Raw genomic sequence first — 26185 nt, 5'->3', positions numbered from 1 at the left:
TTAGTTAGATCATTTCCAACCTGATGGTGATAGTTTCGATTCAATATTTGATAAAAAAGTTGTTTTGGAAATTTTTGGCCCGTAGAACAAATCATTCATTTAAAAAAGAAAACTCGGCCGGGTTCACACATGAAAGAAATTTAATGCTAAAGTATATAAGCGCCGCGTCTGAAAACTAAGTATCAGTCTCTCTGCGGGAGATATGAAAAAATAATATCACATGCGCAGAAAAAACAAAATAGTGCTGTTGCGCATGTGATATGAAATTTATGGATTATATCACCTGCGCAGAAACTAAAAATAACGATTTTGCGCATGAGATATAAAATTACTGGGAATATGATATATTATTCAAGTTAAACTAGTGGGAAATTTGCATTGGATATTTATGTGAGGTATAATAAACATTTTTGTTATAGTTGTAATATTTCTGTTACACGGACTGTACTGCTGTTATACATATTATAATTTCTGTTGTTGTTTTTTTCATTCTTTTACAATGTTTATATTTCAGTTGCAATGCCAGTATTTTTGTTACACTGGCAACATTTTTGTTACATATTTTACATTTCTGTGACGCAAACTACATTTCTTTTACAATGACCTTGTTTCACTTGTAATGGCTGTATTTCTGTTACACTGGCTACGGTAGGATGACTTCGGCCAAGAAAGTCCACTATTTCTATGGGTAACCCGGACAAGGCATGTTATACCGAAATGTTCGTAAAAGTTTGTAGATTCTGAAAGTGCCGGTGTAACATTAAATACTGACCCCGTTGAAAATGGACCCCATGGATCAAAATTTAATGTTGAAATGTTGGCGGGGTCAATTCTCAACGTTGAAAAATGACCTTTTGATCAGACTTTAATGTTGATATGTTGGCGGATTCAATTCTCAACGTTGAAAAAGGACCTTTTGATCAAAATTTAATGTTGAAATGTTGCCGGTGTCAATTCTCAACGCCGGCATGAATTGGCATAAATGGTGGCGAGGTGAGAAATCCAAGATGGCGTCCATGATGGCCGCCATAAAATGAAAAAGGTGTTTTTTTGTAAAAAAAATAAGGTTTTCTTCATTCACTTTTGATGAAATAAACTGCTGGTATGCATTGTGTTGTAGAATTGTTGAAACACACATTTCATGAATTGTAAAACATTTAAATTTTTACATTCAAAGGTAAAAAAATATGTCAAAAGGTCAAATTCCTGCTAAATATACAAATTTTACCCATTCATTATCACTAATTTGTAGTTTTGAAAATTAGGACATATAAGTCCTTCTGAAAGAATTCAAAGAACGGCACAAAAGGATTATCTGATACAAAGACTGACAATTATTGATGTTTTACAGTAAGACTGTTCTAAAAGGTACTCATACTAATTTGACTTTATATGTGCATTACAAGCAGGTAAACAGAAAAGTACTTGAAGAAGTTGATACATATAGATACATGTGTCTAATTTTATCCCTCAAGTTATGCAGGTATGAAAAACAAATGTTATGATCAGTTTCTAGTTCTATTTTATGTTTTGTATTTCCCCAAGGATAGGATTTTTTTTATCCATTATGAGGTCAGAACATCAGAATAGCTGCATATTTGGTTCATTGACGGTAATTGTTTTAAATTCTGTATATTACTTACATTTGTTATAATGGACACGGATAATGTTGTAATATCCATAGACAGGTTATCAATGCTATTCAATGATTTGCATACAAAAATAGAGTATATTTTTGCATAACTTGAAATATATGCACCTTGATAGAACATTATAAAACGTTTTTGAAACGTTTCCACAATGTCTATGAAATAATTAAAAGTCTAATAAATCTGTTTTACAGAGCTGAAAAAAATAAACATCGTCATAGTTTAAAAAAAACAAACAAAAAAAAACGTAAGAAAGATGCCATTTCAAACCTCTTGTTGAATAGTTGACAACCTATCCCAAAAGGTCGTATGGTCACATTTTATACAACGGTGTCCCTTTTTAGTGTGGTGAGAAATGTTTAGTGGGAAGACTCTAAGTTTGCTGGGGTTACAATTTCTCAGTGATCATTTCTAACGATCAATGTGGAAGGATCACATCTCTGAGTACTTTTCACAGAACATTGATCATCAAGTAGTGTTCACGGCACTGTGAGTACTACTTACTGGGTAGTGCTCACGGTACTGTACTGTGTGTATTGCTCATCGGGTAGTGTTCACGCCACCGTGAGTACTGCTCACTGAGTAGTGTTTACGGCACTGTGAATACTGCTCACTGAGAAGTGTTCACGGCACCTTGAGTACTGCTCACTGAGTAGTGTTCACACTGCCGTAAGTACTGCTCACTGAGTAGTGTTCACGCCACCGTGGGTAATACTCAATGAGTAGTGTTCACGGTACCGTGAGTACTGCTCACTGAGTAGTGTTCACTGCTCACTGAGAAGTGTTCACGGCACCGTGAGTACTGCTCACTGAGTAGTGTTCACACTGCCGTGAGTACTGCTCACTGAGTAGTGTTCACGCCACCGTGGGTAATACTCATTCTAACACGATTCGCAGCAATTGCTATATAAACATATAGCAAAATCGCCTATACATGAATCTACGATAAAATATGGTTGGCTGTTACATTTTACACCCCCTTCTCCCTTATGATTGTGGCATAAGAGATTCTACTTCAGTTCCATTACATACAAATTATTTCAGGGCCAAACGAATGAAAACAGCATTTCAAAATCATAACTATGAAAAATGTCATACTTACTTAAGTGTAGGACCATAAAACACGTTTTGTTCTCTACAAGCGAATTCAATTAGCTTAATTACGATTCAGCAGTGACGTCATAAATGTATGACATAAAGTATGACGTCTTACTGATGTGACGTCATAAAGTTTAGCTCGTAATTCGTAACACTGGGTCAAACTCGCCTGATTTAATGATTCTCTTCATAATCAATTTGTGGGCTGTTAGATTACTTATTCATAAATACTTCTCAAAATTCTGATAACAAAGAAACAAATATCTATACGTTCCATTGGCTATGTAACGCCTTCTAACCGTGGGGTGGGGGGGTAAATTGTAACAGCATATGACCCGAATGACGTATTATGCTGTAAATGTAGTACTGTAAAATGCAAATTATTTGCGTTGTTAGAATCGAAATAATAAATATGTTCTAATAATTTTATCAATTAATAAAACATGGGCAGTCGTTTGGATGCGAATAATTAAATCACTCGTGCTACGCACTCGTGATTTAATTATTACGCATCCAAACTCCTGCCTATATTTTATTAACTGATAAAATATAGGAACAGATTTATTATTTCTTAAATGAGTAGTGTTCACGGTACCGTGAGTACTGCTCACTGAGTAGTGTTCACGGCACGGTGAGTACTGCTCACTGAATATGGGTTCACGGCGCCGTGAGTACTGCTCACTGAGTCGTGTTCACGGCACCGTGAGTACTGCTCACTGCGTATTCACTCGTTTTATAGAATCCGATCCGATTCAATTTCCTATTAAACAAAGAAGGCAGAAAACGGTGAATTATTATGCAACAAATCACTGTTCTGACGTCACAATTATTACGTCATGGCGTCAAACGGCATAGCGGCGCGCTGGAAAAGAAACCGATTGAAAACGGGCAAATATTTAATGCATGTCATCAAGGATGTACTTAAAAATCCTTGATAACGTGTTAGAATCGAAATAATATATCTCATTTAGATCTAGTGATTAGCTCTTGAATAAATCATTGTTTGTCGTTCAGATGCGCCCTCGTGATATAATTCCTTCGCATCTGAACTCCAAGCAATGATTTATTCAACAACAAATCACTGGATGAGATATATTATTTCTTAAGTACATCCTTGATGACATGCATTAAATATTTGCCCGTTTTCAATCGGTTTCTTTTCCAGCGCGCCGCTATACCGTTTGATGCCATGACGTAATAATTGTGACGTCAGAACAGTGATATGTTGTATAATAATTCACTGTTTTCTGCCTTCTTTGTTTAATAGGAAATTGAATCGGATCGTGTTAGAATTCTTAATTAATAACGTTGTGCTGTAAAAGTTGAAGATTTTTGTAAGATAACAAAAAAAAATGATGAATTAGTTGTTTTGATCTGTGCTCGTCCACTGAGTAGTGTTCACGGCGCCGTGAGTACTGCTCACTGAGTCGTGTTCACGGCACCGTGAGTACTGCTCACTGAGTAGTGTTCACACTGCAGTGAGTACTGCTCACTGAGAAGTGTTCAACCGTAAGTACTGCTCACTGAGTGGTATTCACACTGCCGTGAGTACTGCTCACTGAGAAGTGTTCACGGCACCGTGAGTACTGCTCACTGAGTAGTGTTCACGCCACCGTGGGTAATACTCAATGAGTAGTGTTCACGGTACCGTGAGTACTGCTCACTGAGTAGTGTTCACGGCACGGTGAGTACTGCTCACTGAATAGTGTTCACGGCACCGTGAGTACTGCTCACTGAGTAGTGTTCACGGCACGGTGAGTACTCCTCACTGAATAGTGTTCACGGCACCGTGAGTACTGCTCACTGAGTCGTGTTCACGGCAATGTGAGTACTGCTCACTGAGTCGTGTTCACGGCACCGTGAGTACTGCTCACTGAGTATTCACTCGTTTTATAGAAAATGAGTTGAAGTAGTTAAATAAATAAAATGATAGCGCTCCGTATTCTACTATGTTATTAATAACGTTGTGCTGTAAAAGTTGAAAGAATATTCAGATATTGGTAAGATAACAACAAAAAAATGATGAATTAGTTGTTTTGATCAGTATATATTAAATGATTGTAAAACTTTCATATAACAGTCATCGGTTATTCTTCCTACTTCAATCAAAATTACTCTTCATTATTTTTTTACTGTCACTGTTACAGGGTGGTTTTCAGTAAACTGGAGGTCTTTATTAAACTCAATCTAGTACATTTTTCCAGCGTTTTTTTAGTTTTGGGGAAGTTGGAAGAGCACATTAGGAGGAGGAAACTCGCATAACTGGCCCCTGACCCTCAAAATAGCCCCCAAAACATTGCACGTTTTCTGAAACAGCCTAACGGTTTAGTGAAATGTGCAAATTAAAACAAGTATCTCGCGTGAGACAGTAATATTGACCATATTCCGATATATACAGTCTCAGATCCACCTCCGTTGATAGTTTTCTCCTGAAGATAAGTAAATCAGTCAGTCAGTCAGTCAGTCAGTCACTATATCCAACAATTGTACACGTGTACAATCCAATAGTGGGTGCACATTAGTTATCAAATAATTTAGTTAAAATCATAAACGTCAACTCGGTTATCAGTACTTTGGTGAAGTTCAGATTTTACGAAAGGTTATGGGTTTGAGCTGTTGGTGTTTTATAGACATACAGAATGGCTCGAAATAATGGCGGATTCAAATAATCCTCAGTTTTTTTTTTGTTTTTGTTTTTCTCTGTAGGGCTACCCTTATTTTCTTTGCATTTTTTCCCGGTTGTCTATGCTTGACATGTAGGTAGCATTTTCATAATGAAATAATAACATGACAGAATTTGTCATGGATACTTAGATCATATGCCACCACTACAATTTGGGGTCTCATTTTTAGCTAATTTGCAGTTTGTGTTTGACTGAAAGTATTTTTCTTGCATCAAACATGACCCCCATTTTTCTTTTGATTTTTATTCAGCACTGACGATATTCTTTAAGAAAATGTAAGTTGCAGACATTTAAAATGGGTCCTGATGTGTGCTGAAGCTAGTAAGTCAATTTTATATAGAATAAAAAGGAACAGCTATTTAGTGTGTTGAAGCCTCATACTAGCTATTGTGATATGTCCATCGTCCGTCATTAACATTTCTAGAGGTTAGCAATTTTATCCAATCCTAATTAAACTTTGACAGAATCTTATCCTCAATAAATCTCAAACGGAATTCATAACTGGGTCATCTGGGAGCAATAACCGTTCAATAGGTCAACTAATAGGATTCTCGAGGCCACATTTTTACATAATTTTTATTTTATGTGTTACTGTACATTATTCGTATGCTTAAAAGCATGGCAATGTTAAATGCCATACATGTATTCAAAAGATAATCTGGTGAAAAAAAAAAAGAACTTTTCACACGCGCTCCTTACCTTCAACCATAGAGTCTACTTCAACCATGATTAAGTTATTTTGTATAGCCTCCAGTTTGACATCAAAGTTCAAACAGTTTAAAACATTTAATTACTATAACAAAATAATATAGCACCCCTTTCATGCGCATGTACATGTTCTAAAGATATCATTTTATACATACCTTGAGTATGATATAAAACTTATTTTTTACACTACATTTAGTTTCGCCACAGAGTGTTTTAAGTTCACCGAGTCATTTCAAAGTTTTACTTTTTCTTATTAACAATTACTAAGGAATGAAAGAAATTATAAATTTAAAATACATATACAGATCTGAAGACATGCCTTTCTACATAAAAGAATAATTTAACGGTTTTATATTTGACCTTCAGTGTAAATATAATACAGTTATAAACCCTTGAGCTGTCAGTACTATGTAACACAACAAATTGACCGCGGTCATGACATCCATATCAGTCACATGTCATTGACCGTCGCGCTATTGGAAAGTGGTCAGAATATACATCTTAGTTATTTACTTACAGAGCGACTGTATCATTATTTTTAAAAAATCAAGGGACTAAAGAAAGGTATGTAAATATTAGAAGAATAAAACTTTACATGTCAGTTTTTATGTAAATTAGTTTGAACTAACATAATTTTAGAAAATATAATTTGAACACTTGATCAAATGTCGAACCTTGACTGGCCGAAACAAGCGAACCTGCATAGTATTGCAACTTCTAATACCAATTTGGTATACTCTTATCTGTGTGGCCTTGTAAAAAAAATAGACTCAAACTAGGCCAGACCAGATATTAGAACATGCCATTTTCTACGTGAAGAGTTATACTACTCTTCAACCTTGATTAAATGCACGTTTACTTTATTCTGTTATTACTTGATAGCTATTCTTCATCATTATACAAGGGCGACAACTCATACACCAATATTTCTTGAATTAAGATAGTTAAGTATAAAAATCCAAAGGGATTGATGATATCAATTAATAAGAAGCAACGTTTCGACTTTGTATCGCCTTTATCATGTATAAATGTTCTAAGGTTAAAGTTTTGGTGCACTTTCACTCTCTCTCAGTTATTACTGTATGGATTTGATTTACCAAATGTCACATTCTTTTACATTAGGGACCATGTTCATTGACCAATCTTCATGAAACATAAAGAGAATGTATATAAGATCACATACAATGCGATAATCCGCACGATTCCTATTAACAACAGAGTTTCGTGGCTTTAATTAGTCAAAATCACTATTTTTACATTGTTTACAATTTAGAGACTTTATTTTTTAGCAATATTGATTGCATTTGTACAAAATGTACATTTCCTCAAAGTGATATATCGATACTGGGAAACACTTAATTTATTCAATAAATTCTGCTGTTTTTCACTATTTATTCACTATTAAGGATACATAATATTGAAACTTGCAATGGAATTCATGTCAGCGAAAAAGGGTCATTCTGGCTTTCGTGTTGAAGAAAACATATTGAGATTCTACATAATACAGTAGAAAATTATCTAAGGGGAACACTTAACGAAACCTTTATCTCGGGACTAAACAATAGAAGTGAGGTTAGATTAGCTACTAGACTGATAATAATATATTTCTACATTTTTCCTTTTTTTTTTTTTTGATGAATTTAATTTCATACAGACAAAAGCCAGTCTATTTTAGAGATTTTCACAGAGGAATGATGTTGAAATTATCAGTCTAGTACGATCCGAAATGCTCTCAGAGGGATGATTGGCACCTACGGCTATTAGATTACCCGTGGATAATTTTGTACATGGCAGCCTGGAAAACCTGGGATGGGCTCGTGGGATGGGCTCATGGGATGGGATGGGATGGGCTGAAGGTCATGGGATCGTGGGCCCAAGGTCAGAGAAATATATAGTGAGAAACATGAATTAAAAGTTCAACTGGGCAATTAAGAGGTCAGCTAAGGATAACAGGGACACAGTCTGTAATTACAATTCCCAGAGTGAGACTCACACTGTATTGGCTGCCAAGAAGGGAAACAAAGAAAGAAAATACCAACACTTAGTCTTCTAACTTGTTAGAATGTACCTCTACGGTTCCAATATAAGTGATGAAAAATTTATGGACTGTTTTTTTATCATAAGTAAAGCAAAAGAGCAATTATTTTGAACAAAATATGACCATTTATTGTCCATTTGGTGTTAATATAAACATCATTTTTTATTATATTTAAAGCAAAAAAAAAAAAAAAAAAAGCAATTAACTTGGATAAAATATAATCATTTATTGTCCACTTGGTGTTAATGTAAACATCAAAATCTATTACCAATAAATTGAAAAGTGTCATATGTTTGAGAATCCCCCTTTTCATATGTTATAATATGTCTAATATATTAAATTCATTTCTGTCATCTTTTTATTCTGAAATTTGTCAATTATTGTTTTCTTTTCAGTAACTTTTTTTCAGAACTGATTTATCATAAGTTCCATTTCATATTTTCTCTCAAAATGAATTTTCTTCAAACATTAATGTTGTAGGTTCATTCTCTTACTTGGGTTAGGGGTCAACTGCTGAATTCATCATTTTTCTCCCTGTGACATATATACATGTAATTCTACCCTTTATCTTCATAATTCTTCATTATACCAAATTGTTTTGTTTTGATATTCAACTTCTTCTGCTATAATAATAAGTCTACTTTTATTTCATAAAGGTATCAGTTATAAATACACATGCAAGAAGTATATATTTTTAAATTTTCATAATATTACTTTAAAATTATTACTGTTCTACGTGTTTTTTTTTTTTCATAATATTACTTTAAAATTATTACTGTTTTATTAAGTGTACTATTGACTGAATCAAGAGAATTAACAATAATAATGATAACAATATACTGTTATTAGCCTACAGAATAAGACATTAACCCATTTTGTTACTCTCGGCCAGATCTTATTGACAGTATGGCATGAATTCCCAGGAGTATCATTTATTTTATAGAGAACTGTTCACCTTAAGAAACCTTCGAGAATCTGAGGAAATTTCAGGGCCAAATAAGTTCAGCCCATGTCCTCGAGCCCATCCCATCCCATCCCACGAGCCCATCCCATGAGCCCATCCCAGGTTTTCCAGGATCCCTTTGTACATCATGCTAGTGGTCAAGTGTTATGCTGCTGGTCATAAATCTGTTTACCTAACTGATTTTAATGGTGATGACTGAAGAACCATTCTCATCTAAAATAAACCATTTTGCTTCTTTGAAATCTTGATGGGTCTCTTGCAAATATTTTTATTAACAATAATATGTTTATTTTACTTAAAGGATTATTATAAACTGAGGCAATCTGTAGAGAAGAGTTTTTCCACTAGATTTTGTAAAAAACAAGAACCAACAAACTGTTGTACCATGCTTTTGTACATAACTTGTGCATATCTTGAAATGAAATATGTTTCAAAATATACTCTCGTCATTCACAAAATAACTTATTTGACTGGGGATATAAATTGACTGAATTTGCTAGTTCTTTCTACTTGCTAAGAAAAATAAGAACGAATTAAAGTTAAAGTTATTTTAACATTGTTCAGTACAATATGTAAATATATAGAACATTAAAAAGGATTTAGTTACTAGCACCTGTGATCTCGGCAGGCATACGTATGTTTTTGACAACACAGAAAATGACGTTGAACGACCTACAGCTTTTTTCCGGAAGTAAAGAAAATGAAAGTAAACAGCGAAAGTCGTATTTGCATTGGTCTATAGAACAGAACAGAACAGAACTTTATTGAAGAAGCACAGATTACAAATTAACATTTTGCAATAACATGTGCGCAAAACATATATACAAGAAATTCACAAGCGGGTATTGGTATTGGTGATATATACATTTTATGTTTGTGGGGAAAGTGGTTAATCTTTTTCTTTTGTTTTGTCTAAATTTAATATATTGCAGAAATACATAAAACGGACGACAAGAGTGCTTGTAGTTTGTATATACGGGCAGGTGCAGTAATCGCCGATTGTCACAGCCATTTATGTTTGTTTGTTTTTCTTAATAAAAACAACATTAACAACTACAAAAACATATAACAATGGATTATACATAGATAGATACTGTAACTATAAATTTAAACTTATGAACGGACATAGACGAGTATATACTGTTACAGTACCTTTAAAATGGACTGAGGTGAATACTGTAGCTTTAAATTTTAAAATTGTGAACGGACATTGATGAATACTGTAACTATAAAACGGCCATAGATGAATACTAAAACTAAAATATTAAAGTTGTGAAAAGGCGTAGATGAATAGTCTGTAAATATAGAATTAAACTTGTAAACGGGCATACTTGAATACTGGAGCTATAAATTAAAACACGTGAACGGACATAGATGAGTACTGTATCTATAAACCGAACAAAGATGAATTCTGAAATTAAAAACATTAAAGCTGTACTGTAACTCTAAATTTAAAATTGTGAACGGGCATAGATTAATACTATAACTGTAAATTTATACTTGTGAACGGACCTAGATGAATACTGTAAGTATAAAACGAACATAGATGAATACTGAAACAAAGAAAAGAAAAGAAAGTTGTGAACGGACATAGATCAATACTGTAACTATATATTTAAACTTATGAACAGGCCTAGATAAATACTGTAATAAGAAGGACATAGATAAATACTGAAACAAAGAAAAAAGCTGTGAACGGACATAGTTGAATACTGTAATTATAAATTCAACCGTATGAACAGACATAGATAAATGCTGTAACTATAAAACGGGCATAGATTAATACTTCAGCTTGAAAAAAAAAATATATATATATAAAGTAAATTAGTGAACGGGCATATTAAATGAATACTGTCATGATAAATTCAAACTTGTGGACGGCTAAAGGCATTCATGATAAACCGAACGTATTTAGCAAGATTCGTCAGCTGTTTCGGATTTCTAGTGGCAAGTAGTTCCTTGAATTTCGGGATATTAGGTCTTGTATAGAATTTTCTAGGGATAAGTTTAGTTCGCTTTTCTTTAAAGAATGGGCATACAAGTAAGTAATGAAATTCGTCTCCCAAGTCATTTAAAGGGCACAGAACACATTTACGCTCCTCGTGTGGAATAAATAACTGGCTCCACCGGCCTGTTTCAGGCTATTGGAAATCTATGGTTGCCTGTACGGAAATGCATAATTGGACGTCTAAGGGAATTCGGAAGTAAAGTAAAATATTCCTCAAAGGATATGCTATCTTTAAAACAACTATACATTTTTCCCTTATTTGAAGTTTCAAGTTTCGAAGACCAGGCCTGTATGTATTGATCAATCAAAGTACGTTTAACCTGTTTATGTATAGTTTTACAACTTAGTGAGTGCTGGTTCAACCATAAGTGAGAATTTCCAGTTGAGTCAAGGATTTGTTTAATGAAAGCAGCCCATTTAAAGGTATGAGTTGACTGTATCATATGTAGATAACAATTATAGGAGTATTTAGTGTTTTGGGACAGAATTAACTTGTTCCAGAAGTTGACCGTTCGGGATTTAATGATTATTTCGATGGGGTAGCGTCCAAGTTCAGCATACAACATATATCTAGGGGTACTTTTTCTGGTCTTAGTAATTTTGCGTAAAAAATTGGTGTGGACTTGCTCTACCATATCCAAATTTTCAAAACCCCATATATCACTCCCGTACGTTAGAATAGGGAGGACTGTGTGGTCGAATAACTTCAAGTGTAAATCGATAGGAAGGTCAAGGTTATTGATCCTCATATATAACAAGTTCATGGCTTTATTTGCCTGTGAAACTACGTGTTTTCTACAAGAAGTGAAGGGCGTTATTCCCGTGAAAATCAATTATGATGCCGTTGTCATCTCGAATGAGGACAGATTCTAGGTCATTAAGGTATAGAGAAAAGAGAACAGGCGAGAGATTCTCACCCTGTCTCACCCCGGTGAAGCTAGAGAAGAAGGCAGATGTTTGACCATTAACATTGACGCATGATTTAATGTCAGAATACATATTACGGATAACGTTAAGGATTTTGCCTGATATGCCAGTTTCATACAATTTATTCCAAAGTCCAACACGCCACAATGAATCGAAGGCAACTGAAAAATCTATAAAGGAGCACATCAACTTTTTCTTCTCTGACCTTAATTTTTCAATAAGGAAATAAAGGGTGAATATATGGTCACTAGTAGAGTACCCGGATCTAAATCCGGCCTGATTATCATTTAAAAGATGGTTATCATTCAGAAATTCATTTATACGGTTGTTAAGGACCGCTGTAAAAACTTTTCCGAGACAACTAAGTATTGTGATAGGCCTATTATTCGTGGGGTTTAGCGGGGACCCTTTATTTTTAAAAATGGGCTAAATACATCCAATTAACCAAGAGTCTGGTAGGACACCCGAATCCAGAATAGTATTAAAAAGAGAAACATAAAAAGGGACCATGACCGTTCGTGTACTTTTCAAGTACTCATTATTTATATTATCAATTTGGGATGCAGCTTTACCATTATTTAGCTTAGAAATAACTTTTAAAATTTCCGTCTCTGAAATTTTCCTATTTAAGGCATTATCGTTTTCAATAAACGATGGTGGCTCATTCAAATTACAACCGTCATCAGGTTGGAAGGAATTAACATGTTTAAAATAATCATAAAATTCAGAAACGCTCGGCATTTTTTTCCGCTTCCCTATGAGACAGGCTACTTAAATATCTCCAATAATCCTTAGGTTTATGCGAACTCATTGCACGCAATTTTCGTTCATTATTATACCTGTGTTTATTTATAAAAAACATTCATGGTCTGTTTATAGTGCTTACTGGCGGATTTTAACCTGGATTTATTGAGGTCGTTTTTATGAAGTTGGTAAGTTTTCCATGCTTTATTGTAATTATTTCTTGCCCGCCGACATTGAGGCCCAAACCAGGGTTTAGAGGAAAGGTTGTTTATCTCATTGTTTTGTGTTGGGGTAAAGTATTTACCACGTGTAAATGTCAATTCGGCAGATTGGGCAAAGATTTGTGACATTTTTTCGGTAACCTTGTTAACATGCTGTTTAATATTGGAATTTTCTACGGGTGAGTTAAGTAAACAACTTAACTCTTGTAGACACGCGGGGTTTAGGTTTTGAACAAAGTCGCTTTGCTTACTGTCAATCCATTTTGGGTGTCTCTTAGGGGTATGGGACTGTGATGATGGGTCCTGAGACACTTGCGGTTTTCTGGGCGGGGTGGTAATGGTCAGGTCCATGGTTAAAATTCGGTGGCCGTCAGAGAATAAAGTATCAAGCTCAACTACATCAAAATCTCTGATGTACTGTAAACGATTTGCTGAAGAGATAGAATAATCTATTACAGAATGATCTCGAAATGTTAACATGCCACGAGATTTATCTTTACCTACCCTTCCATTCAAAATAAAAAGGTTATTATTTTTACATATTTCAAGTAACTTGCGTCCAGTATTGTTAACTTTACTACACTGTGATATCCTGTCGCGAGAAATATTTAAATCCATTAGCTTATGAATTTGGTTAAAAGAGTATATCGTTTCCTCATCAAAATCAAGGAAATTTGATAAAAAATCATCTAATTCAATATAATCTGGGAGATTAGATGTATGACCATTTGCATCTCCCGTCAACATAAGAAAATCATAGTTACTACATTTCGATGCAATATCGTCAGGGGTCACGCGCAGGGTTCACCCCGTCTAAATGAGAGTGGACTTCTTTTTTTTTTTTCTTTTTTTTTTTTTGGCTAATGGTGGAGTCAATTTTCAGCACTTTCTAACGATTTCTAGGCTTTAGCACAACATGTCAGCTTTTCATCTACGAAAAAAATATTTGAACTCATTTAAACTCTGAATAAACACAAATCCCATGGGGGTCCGTAACGGAACAATGGTATATGGAGATTTTTGGAACTTTGTCAAATCGTTCAAAAGGTCTTTTTTGATGTTGTCTGAAAGTGTCAGTATATTTCCGTATTTGAGAGCTGCAGACCTAGACATTTCATAAATAGTTTCAAAATGAATTACGTTTAATAAATGTTGATTCTACGGAAGCGTGAAAGGGCCATCAGACGCTAATACGTTTTATTACGTTACAAGCGCGGCAAGGATATGAGCAAAGACAAAGTTTTGCTGAGCTTACCGTGAGGTAATTTTCTGCTAAAAGTAATCAGGTACTTTTGACAATTATACTTACATTACCAGGGGCCAACTCACGTGTTTTTTTTTTTGTTTTTTTTTTTTTTTTTTTTTTGGTAACACACGCTGGAAAAATATCTCGATTAAGGAGACATTAAATTTTGTTTGCTTATATCTTTTTTCATTACTTGACGGGTTTGATAAGATAAAAAATGAGATTTATATTATCAGATGTTGTCAAATACGTATTTCGATAGTTTGATAATCATTCCGCGTAAGTGTAATGAATTAAATCTTTTGAATATGGATATATTTATACTAAATGTCAAATTATTCAATCTGATGTTTAGTTCAAAACTGACCTTTTCCACAAAGGTCATTTACCTGTTAGTAAGGATTTTCTATTAACAAAACGTATCAATAAAACGGCTAATCCTGTAATCACATGCAGTCTGCCTATAGTTAAATATAAAAATATTCTGATTATAGTTTGAGCGGAAATAACTGGAGATCGACCATGTTTTTAGTTTAAATTGACATATGTATATAATAAAATAAGTACCTGATTTTCTAACAATTACCTTTACACACTTCAGTGGACGGATCGAAAACTGTCAATCATTACAGACTGTCCAGTCGGGACTGTCAAATACGATTGACCTAGATTTTTATCCAATTCTTCAGTATGCACAATAGACCACGTGCGTTTTGTTTGTGATACCGCTTATGAGCACTTGGCCTTGGTATGAATAGAATAACAACAGAGGGAGGAGTTAGATGAAATTTATCGACAAAAACTGGAACTGTCCATTGTTGTTTTAAGTCGCGGTTCCATACAAACTGACAGACTGTACAATGAAAACTTCAATGACAAACCATATCTGCCAAAATGCCAGCGAATGTGACCAAACCTTTATACTTAGTATCTAATCACAATATGAACACAAAACGGAAAAATGATTTTAACGTTAAAACGTGCAATCACGGTTAATGGAATATAACATAGCCTGATGAATCAAATTTTTGTTTAATCTGTACCAGCATTCATGTACTTGTAATGTTTATAAAGTCGTGTCATTCTGACCCGGTCATGAAGAATGATAAATATAGGTTTATTGTGTAAATTCACCGGTCGTTCACCCTTGCCATGTACTACATAATGTGATCTCGATCGCTGTCTTCAGTAATTACGTACCAGTGTACTCGGTGATAATGAATAAAAAACGTAAAGGTCATTTGATCAGTTGATTGTTGACTGAAGTATATTAGGACCCGGGTTTCTTTTTAGGTTAACGAGTTTTGAGCTCATCTGAACTTGGTTCACGGTGAGCTACTGATATAGGTGGATGGTCCGGTGTCCGGCGTGCATCGTCCTGCGTCAGCATATTTACTAAAACAAATTCTTTGAAACTAGTCGTTAGATTTATACCAAACTTGGTCGGTAGCATCCTGGCTTGAACCTCTATCAAGTTTTTTTTTTTCAAATGGTTCATCTTGGCACCTTTTAGGTGCCGCTAGAGCTAAAAATACGCCCCACCCCTCCAACATTTAAAGACCCACCACGACCTAGTGACCTACTTTCTTCATCCACAAAAACTTCATGAAAATCATTTTATAATACAAGTAATATACAGCTATTCTACCTGTTTTCAGGCGGACAATATAGGCCCTTCGGCCTTCCTGAATAAATGTGTTTTGACAACTTCATCTGTAAACTTATTCAGTCGATCTCTTTTTAGCACAGTTTCAAAAATATAGATGAATAACTGTCTTACACAGTAGAAACAAAATGTGAATGTAATTTAACTAAATACACTGATTTCTGTACATATTGCTACAGTAATTCAATAAAATGTCAAGACATTATACACATTGCCTTGGCCTAATATATGTCACTGTCAGTTTGAAACTAAATACTTGTATATCTCATATTTTTCATGCAAATCATGTATAATTACCATCATGGAAATACAAAAGAATACAGTTATTTTGTGATGAGTCTTTAAACGACTTCTTGTGAACCACTTAATGGATCTTTATCAAACTTAGTCATTATCATCGTTATAAAGTATCATTTAAAGTTTGTTCAAATAGGGACATTTGGCCCCTTTTAGGGGTCGTTAGAACTGAATATAGTCTGTAGTATCATTATAAGGTCCCTCTCCAAATTTTGTTCAAATAGGAGCTGTCGGCCACTTTTAGGGGCCGCGAGGACTAAAACTAAATATACATTCAGTCAATTTTTTTTTCTCATGAACTGCTTGTTGGGTCTTTATCAAACTTCGTTTGTAGCATCATTATAAGGTCCTCTCCAAATTTTGTTCAAGCGGGAGCACTTTGATAGAAAGTATGTGCCCCAATTTTTGCGGGTGTACGTCGTTTGTATTGTTTATGTTAACGTCATTTCTGTGATTCCATATAGCGTTATTTATCTTATGTATTTGTTAGCCAGAAGAATTGCAGAATATGTAATCTAAGACTTATGCATGCGACTTGATAAAGGCCTTGGACCGAAACGTTGTCGCAAAGGGTGATAATAATAGCTATGAAAAACAATCCCTATGGATATTTATTAAACACAAATGGGGATGATTGGCACATTTTAGGGGCAACTAGAACGAAACACAGAAATACCTCTAAACGACCTCGACCTTGATAGCGTCTCTCAAACTTGTTCAGATGGGGGCACTTGGCTCCTTTTAGGGGCCTACCTAATAAAGAAAAACCTACCATGAACCGCTTGATGGATTTTTATCAAACTTGGTCTGTAGCGTCATCTTAAGGGCCTTTCCAAACTTTGTTCAAATTGTTTGCTTAGTCTCTTTAAGGGGACACCAGAGCTAAAAATAGAGAAAAAAAAACAACTTCTTCTCTTGAAAAATTTTCTAATGGTAATACATTTTTGGCTGTTACAGGAAAAATATAGAAAAAAAAAACAACATTTAAATATCTGATATTTTAATGAATTTCTTTGAGGATGTTCACCAGACTTGGTGAGAAGCAGTGTCAGATGATCAAGGTCCACTTAGGCACATTAGGTCCTATTGTTCATCACTGCTAGCATTATCTACACAATATCTCCATTCGCGGTGAAAGATGTGCAGATTCTAATTTATTAATAACTGGCACCTGCTGGCAAAGTCAAAAATGGGTGTAATGTTTGTTACAAATCTGACCATATGTCGCGCCTCTTTTCGCTATATAGTTTTATAGTAATTAATTTGCATCATTTATTGTTAACACTGTATAGAGGTCACAAAAACTAGGTCACTAGGTCTAATAATTTAAAATAAAAACGTTGTTTTACATTTTCTTCCTGATCTTCATAAAACTGTATAAGATTGTTTTACTTTATATGGCATCTAGAAAGGTTTGTAAATAAAGTTGCGGAGAGGTCAAAAGGTCAATACATAGAAGAACTTTTTAACACTCCAGAGGCTGATCATCATTAATTTGACTCAGTGAAATTTATGGGAAGTTCAAAACTGAATAACCAGGTCCAATTATAGAAAATCCTTTGAGTTGGTTAATCAGATTCAGGCGTGTTAGATTTTCACTTGAGCTATTTTTAAAATTTGATTTTTACTATTATGGCATCAGATTCAATTTAATAAATATACTTCGCATAAGGAATAATATGAATATATATTTACATCGGCCCTATTCTTTTCCATTGAAAATTATGACGTTCATTTCGTATGAACAGCAAAAGGAAAGGCGCAAAATTTACGTCATCCCTGCTTAGTGATAACCGACCGCTGTTTTGACGACGTCCGCGTATAGTCAGGGAGAACGTTCCTTAAATGACGTCGCAGTTATTCCGTGTGTTGAACAGAATGGCCGGGAGGCTGATTTTAATGTTAAATGCCACAAAATATGTGCAATTTATAATATTATCTTGTTTACAAATGGAAAGGAAATATAATGTAAATATAAGAAATTAAACTATTTTTTAGTTTTTAGAATAGGATCGGCAAATCAAACATGAATCACTAGCGCGATTCATGGATTTGCCGATCCTATTCTGTTGTTCATTTCGCATGAACACCGAAAAAAATCATTTCATTTCTTAAATGAACTATTGCATTACTTGACAATGATATATTTAATTGTGCACTTGGTCCCTTATATGGGCTGCTAGAGCTAAAGTAGAAATACTTTTAAAACACTTCTCATGAACTGTTTCATGAATCTTCACAAAACCTGGTCTGTAGCATCATTTCAATGTTTTTTAAAAGTGGATACGGGGCGATTAGAGCTAAAAGCAGAAAAGTGTTTAAACAATTTCTTCTCATGAACAACTTGATGGATCTCCGTCAATCTTGGTATGTTTGTTTGTTTGTTTGTTTTGGGTTTAACGCCGTTTTTCAACAGTATTTCAGTCATGTAACGGCGGGCAGTTAACCAAACTAGTGTTCCTGGATTCTGTACCAGTACAAACCTGTTCTCCGCAAGTAACTGCCAACTTCTCCACATGAATTATCAGAGGTGGAGGACGAATGATTTCAGACACAATGTCTTTTATCAAATCGTCATGGAGAACATACGCCCCACCCGGGGATCGAACTCGCGACCCCGCGATCCGTAGACCAACGATCTCCCTACTGAGCTAAGCGGGCGGGCTTATCTTGGTATGTAGAATCATTGCAAGTTTGTTTATATGAAGGCACTTGACCTGTTTTTTTTTTTTTTTTTTTTTTTTTTGTATGCTAAACACAGATATTATACGATGATAAAATTCAACAACAGCTCGAGAATATTTATCTTTTATCAACGTTTCGGCGCTTACGCCTTCATCAGGATAAATACATATTCTAACACGATCTGCAGCAATTGGTATATAAACATATAGCAAAATCGCCTATACATGAATCTACGATAAAATATGGTTGGCTGTTACATTTCACCCCCTATGATTGTGAAATAAGAGATTCTTCTTCAGTTACATTACATACAAATTATTTCAAGGCCAAACAGTTGAAAACAACATCTCAAAAACGTAAATATGATAAAATGTCATATTGACTTATGTGTAGGACCGTAAAACACGTTTTGATCTCTACAAGCGAATTCAGTTAGCTTAATTAAGATTCAGCGGTGACGTCATAAATGTATGACATAAAGTATGACGTCATAATGGTGTGACGTCATATAAAGTTAAGCTCGTAACTTGTAACACAGGGTCAACTCGCTTTATTTGACGATTCTCTTCATAATTAGTTTGCGAGCTGTTAGATTACTAAATTATAAATACTTCTCAAAATTCTGATAAAAAGGAAACAAATATCTATACGTTACATTGGCTTTGTAACTTTTTCTAACCATAGGGGGTAAATTGTAACAGCATATGACCCGAATGACGTATTACGCTGAAAATGTAGTACTGTAAAATGCGAATTATTTGCGTTGTTAGAATCGAAATAATAAATATGTTCCAATAATTTTATCAATTAATAAAACATGGGCAGTCGTTTGGATGCGGATAATTAAATCACTCGTGCTGCGCACTCGTGATTTAATTATTACGCATCCAAACTCCTGCCCATATTTTATTAACTGATAAAATATAGGAACAGATTTATTATTTCTTAAATAAAACAACGCACGTGACGTCATGAAGTTTAACGTTACGTTGAATGGCAGAAAAGCGTATATATAGTGTTTTTAAGTACATTTGTATACTTAAATTAATAGTAAGTACACTTAATGCATGTCACATGTGAATAACAGATAACAGATATAAAAAACATAGATAGGAAAAGAACTTTTTTTAAACACATATTACCATTCATGATTCAGTGTGTTTTATGTTAATTCAATGTCACATATTCAAGGTCAGGTGAGCGAATTAGGGCCACTGTGGCACAATTGTTACACTTTTGACTTATGTATTGATTCATTTAACTGTCTTTAGTGACAAGGATGTGGAATAATCGAGCGTTGCTGTCCTTCGACAGCTCTTGTCTTAAAGCCCATTTTCTCATTATATAAGTAAAAGCCAGAGTAACCGACAACCATATTTTCAGCGTTGAAATCCTCTATACTTCAGGGTTTGGCATTCGCGAAATTCGAAAAAAAGCCGGGAGAGGGCTTCAGTACCCCGCTCTTACAGAACATTTTGTAGAAATAAAGTGACCATTTTACTGAAAATAGTTATCAAAAATATTGGCAAAAAATGGAAAATGATAAGCAGGATTTAACGTCAAAATATGAAGATCATTTTAGACGATATTTTCTGCTCACTAGCTTACAAAACGTTGAATGACATAACTATCAGTAGTATTATAATAAGCTGAAGTGTAGCAGAGACCAGACGACAAACCCGCTGTCTCTTACTTTAATAGACAAGATTTTTTGCTTCTTCTCCATTTCTCAACACATCAGACTCATTGTACCTTAAACGTCTAGACAAAGGGGTCCGGCACATGAGCGGAACTCAATCCACTCACGTGCCGGACCCCTTTGGGTCTAGATAGTTATGATGTTTGAGCAATTTTTATTGAAAAATAGGTGAACTTTATCAAACATAAAGTTGAATTTACAAGAGGTAACTCGTACAGTTTTTGTAGGGTAAATATAGCCATTACCTTTTAGGTCTAAAAAGGCAGGTAATGCATATATTTTTCATGGGAATACTTTATTACATATCAATGTCAAAAGAGGGGTAAATATATCGCTAAACTCCCCCAAATCCCCCTTCTGTGTCCCTGATCATCCATTTTTTGGCTGGCTATGCCCCTGTTGGCTTACTTTATCTTTAAGATATCAATCATATAATTTTTAGTATATGTACATTAATAGCAGGTTTGAACTTTTTGCTACACTGGCATCAGTCATTAGAGTCCTTTAAAATAAATTTCTATGCCATAAAATCTTATGAGAAAATAACAGTGTCAGTATGAAGAAAGAAATAAACTTTATTTCAGATTACTTGATGTCAACAGACATTGCAAGTCTACCTTTTTTGCTTACAAAAATGTATAATGTCGGTGGTCAAAATTAAGAACTCAAATTTCTGAAGGTCAGGCTGCTTTTTAGCCCACCATCATCAGATGGTGCGCTATTCAAATCACTCTGCGTCCGTGGTCCGTCCGTCCGTTAACAATTTCTCGTTATCGCATCTCATCAGAAACCACTGGGGGATTTTGACCAAACTTCGTCAGAATGATGTATTGGTACCCTAGTTATGTACCTCTGAAAATCAGACTGGTTCAACAATTTTTGAGTGAGTTATGGCCCTTTGTTTATTTTTATAATTTACATAGATTTATATAGGGAAAAATTTTGAAAATCTTCTTGTCCAAAACCACAGAGTCTAGGGCTTTGATATTTGGTATGAAGCATCATCTAGTGGTCCTCTACCAAGATGATTCAAATTATATCCCTGGGGTCAAATGTGGCCGCGCCCCGGGGTCACATAGTTTATACAGACTTATATAGGAAAAACTTTGAAAAATCTCTTGTCCAAAACCACAGGGCCCAGGGCTTTGATATTTTGCACGTGACATCATCTAGTGGTCTTCTATTAAGATTGTTCAAATTATCCCCCAAGGGTCAAATATGGCCCCGCCCTGGGGGTCACATGGTTTATATAGACTTGTATACCGAAATGAACTTTGACCTTGAAATTGATCTTGTGACCTACTTTCACATTTCTCAAGCTACAGCTTTCAAATTTAGACTACATGCATGGACCACATGCACAGTGATGTGTACTGAAATGAAATTTGACCTTGATTTTGATCTTGGGCTAGTCTTGAAATTTGGAACAATCAAAAATGGCTCAATGGTGGGCGCCAAGATCACTCTGTGATCTCTTGTTATCTAAAACTTTATTCTCAAAAAGACTTGAATTTCATAGCCACGAGAGAAAATGTAGGATGTGGATGTGGTAGGATGTGGTGTTCATAGGTGAAAGATATTTTGTTCTTACATGTATAACAAACAAATTTTCTTCTTTTTTTTTCTCATCTTTTGACGAAATTTACCCATTTTATAGTTTCACTCTAATATTTCGATAATTCACTGTAAAACATGTAATAAAAATCTGTATCATGCTTATTATTTTTTTTTTAATAACAACAATGTTTTGAAAAAGAAATCAAACAGAAAAGGCCTGAAAAATGACTTTCAAACAGAACAAATGAAAATTCTGTCTTCCAAGGAGAGTCCAAGCCCTCCGTTGGTCGTCCCCGGCATGCGACAAAATATGGAGTGGAGTCTTGGTGTGGAGTAATGGAGTGGAGTCTGCAGAGTGGAGTCTGCAGAGAGATTTTGTAGTGGCCTTGGAGTGAAAAATTGGAGTGAGAATTTGGGGTCAAAATCATATTTTTTTTTTCATATCAGATATACTGATTACACAATGAAGGTCATAAAAAAAGAGAAGTGATGGAACGAGATTGTTGTTGGAAATACCGCAACTACTGATAATTATGATGATGATGATGATAGTTTTAGCTGCGTTATTTGAGGATGATGTTTATGAAAAGTATGCTGATATTACATTTGCTTTTATATTATTTAATGCTGATGATGAAAATGCAGCTGATGATGTTAATAGCACTGATGACGATGATATTGATATTTTGTTGAATTGAAAAAGGGAGGGAATTTTAAGAATGACATGTAGTAATGCCTCTTCTTGATAATGACTGGTGATGATGATAGTGATGGTGATGGCGATGATGATGATGATGATTTTGATGACATGATGTTTTTAGATGATGTTGATTTTTTATGATGATGTTGATAGCGATGAAGATGTTGTCAGTGAAATGAGAATGGCATACATATGATAATGATGATGATTTATATTGTTGTCATTGATGAAAATTATTGATGTTTGTGATGATGAAAGTGTAATTAAAACATTTGTTTTGAAGTGATAAATTAACTGTAATAACTGTATATTGTTTTAAATTTTAAATCATCATCATTATCATCACTAACATCAGAAAAATCCTCATAGTCTTTTTAGCAATATTGAACTGGAAACCTCATGATTGAAACTTTTTTATTTTTTGAATTATTTTAATATCAGGTTTGAATTTCTCAACCTCCCAAAAATCTTGCCAATTTGGACGCATGAAAACATTAACCTTGTTTATTCGACGCCGCCAGGAGGCGGTGTCGAGTATATGGGATACACTTTTATGGTATGAAGGTATTAAATGCATCCGCTGCTATTTTCTATATAAAATTAACAACTTATATCATATTTTTATCAAGATTTCTAGCCTTTCACTTCCTGCGAGACTACCCTTGTCTTGAAGGTCTGTCTTTAGGCAATCAAAATATACCAAAAAAATATGGGGTTGACCATAATGCAGTGAAACCATGGTCACGTGACTGAGACACGTGATGAAAACGTTAATATTGCGTAGGTAGACATCAGGAAATACCTACTTTCACTTTCGTTTTACAAGGCAGCTTCCAATCATCTTCTGAAGCATATAACGTAGCTTAAAATCATCTGCGGACATTCCTTTTTACAATCAAGCACAAATAAAGCTTATATCTGGCATGAAAATGGCCTTTACTAGGCGGGAAAATTGCACTATATATTGATATGGACTACATTCGAGTGGACCACGGAGGCATATCCGGCTAATTGCCCCCTTCATGCCTATAAGAAATATCAAAGTTTTCAAAATCGTTCTGTTGCAGTCAATTATTGTACGTAAGTCAATTGTCAACAATTTTGCCAACTTTCAGTTTGAAAGAATGGCTACTGTTGGAATTACGCCCCATTCAGACAGACAGTCCACACCTGCAAAAAACGTGTCAGGGTCATAGATAATACCAATTTTTCATTAAATATAGTATCATACGGCCTTACTTATCTTATTTCTATTATTTGTTTGCAAGAAACAGCTAGAAGTACACGAAAAATAATCGATTTCTGTCCTTCTTACCTAAAATGGTGACGCTGATGCAAAACTGAGATGTGGGGAATCACCTTAAAAATCAGAATTTTGCCTACTTTCCGAAAAAATCTCAAATTTGCCCAAAATATGCAAATAATATGCCATGTTTGTCTTAAATTGGTGCTTATTGCTCAATTCTGATCAGAAAATACCAGTTTTACATCGGTTGAAGCAATTTTCACGAAGTGCGAATTTTTCATTTTAGGTATGAAGGTATTAAATGCATCCGCTGCTATTTTCTATATAAAATTAACAACTTATATCATATTTTTATCAAGATTTCTAGCCTTTCACTTCCTGCGAGACTACCCTTGTCTTGAAGGTCTGTCTTTAGGCAATCAAAATATACCAAAAAAATATGGGGTTGACCATAATGCAGTGAAACCATGTTCACGTGACTGAGACACGTGATGAAAACGTTAATATTGCGTAGGTAGACATCAGGAAATACCTACTTTCACTTTCGTTTTACAAGGCAGCTTCCAATCATCTTCTGAAGCATATAACGTAGCTTAAAATCATCTGCGGACATTCCTTTTTACAATCAAGCACAAATAAAGCTTATATTACAAGGCACTTCCAATCATCTCTGAAGCTATAACGTAGCTTAAATATCTGCGGACATCCTTTTACAATCAAGCACAAATAAGCTTATATCTGGCATGAAAATGGCCTTTATGCGGAAAATTGCATATATATTGATATGGACTACATTCGAGTGGACCACGGAGGCATATCCGGCTAATTGCCCCCTTCATGCCTATTTTGGACCCTGTAAAGATGGTAATGAATAGTTTCGGAATGATAAACTGAACACAGTGAATAGTTTGTAAAAGGACCCTCAATATTGCACGATAGATTTTAGTGTATAAACAAAAAAATGGCAAAAAGAAAACATAAGAAATGTATGTAATGCAACTTATTATGTGATATAAAACAATGTTATCTGTCTTTCCTCTCCTTATTTGTAGAGCAGAAAATATTTTTTTATTTACAATTTCGTCAAAATGTTGATCCGATTTATTGATAAGGGAGGTTACTCTGTAAGTAAAGTTTTCTATTTCTGACCTTAGCATGACCTACTTACCTTACCTATCTAATTTTCTATAAATAGAACGCACCGCAGATATACCATACTGCAACGCGTGAATTGCGGACAAGGGAGCGTTCATGCATTTTACAATAACCTTTCAGTAAACTTCGAAGAGACTTAGTATTAAAAAAATAAAAATACAGAAAATTACACTTTGCCTGCATAAAATTCCTTGAAAAAACGTATTAACAAATTAAATAAAGGAATCAATAAGCATATATATGTTAACTTATTTTTAATCTTTTGTCTTATTTTCTTTATTGATTACAGTGATGTAATGTCAGAATGCGCACATTTTTGCAGATTCATTTTACAGTTGTATATTTATATAATTGTTATGGTTACCTTAACTTTGAAGCATAGAGTTTCCCAATTGTGACCACATGTACAACTGGTCAGAATATTTCTAAATATTTTTTAACTCATCTTGTTTCTAACCTTTGACTTTTTTTTTTTGCTTATGTGTCATATACTTATTGTTTACAGATATTCACTGTCAACTAAGGTGTGCGATAAATGGCCATCATTTGGATGAATTTGTCAGTGACAAGTTAATACTTCTTTAAAATGTGGTTTGATCGAAATATCTAAAGCCATGGGATCATAACTTATCAAAGCATCAGTGACTTTCAAATAGATATCCTTGTTGAATTTATATTTTCATTAATTTTATATGACTAGTCAGTTGCTCTGGTTGTACTATATCTTGTTACTTGTTTCTTTTTTATTTTACTTTTATTGGCAGTGGATTATTATGCTTGCTAAATTTCTTGTTATATTAGATTTGAATCAAGTTTACCGTTGGTAAAAAAAAATGAATTCTATGATATTCCAAAAGTATATTAGAAAGATTCATGACATTTGCTTTGTGAAT

The 26185-nt window shown here is 34.4% G+C and overlaps 2 protein-coding genes across 5 annotated transcripts in view; one reads left to right on the top strand and one right to left on the bottom strand.

Moving 5' to 3' along the window:
• Positions 1–26185, top strand: part of LOC123539125 (nuclear receptor subfamily 1 group D member 1-like) — a 75024-nt gene that overhangs the window by 4243 nt on the left and 44596 nt on the right. The gene's annotated exons all lie outside the window — the stretch shown is intronic.
• Positions 1–26185, bottom strand: part of LOC128550422 (uncharacterized) — a 34255-nt gene that overhangs the window by 1783 nt on the left and 6287 nt on the right. The gene's annotated exons all lie outside the window — the stretch shown is intronic.

Source organism: Mercenaria mercenaria, chromosome 18 (genome assembly GCF_021730395.1).
Source record: "Mercenaria mercenaria strain notata chromosome 18, MADL_Memer_1, whole genome shotgun sequence".
Lineage (NCBI taxonomy): Eukaryota > Metazoa > Mollusca > Bivalvia > Venerida > Veneridae > Mercenaria > Mercenaria mercenaria.
The sequence above is the reverse complement of the archived record's forward strand: the minus strand, read 5'-3'. Positions and strand labels throughout refer to the sequence as shown.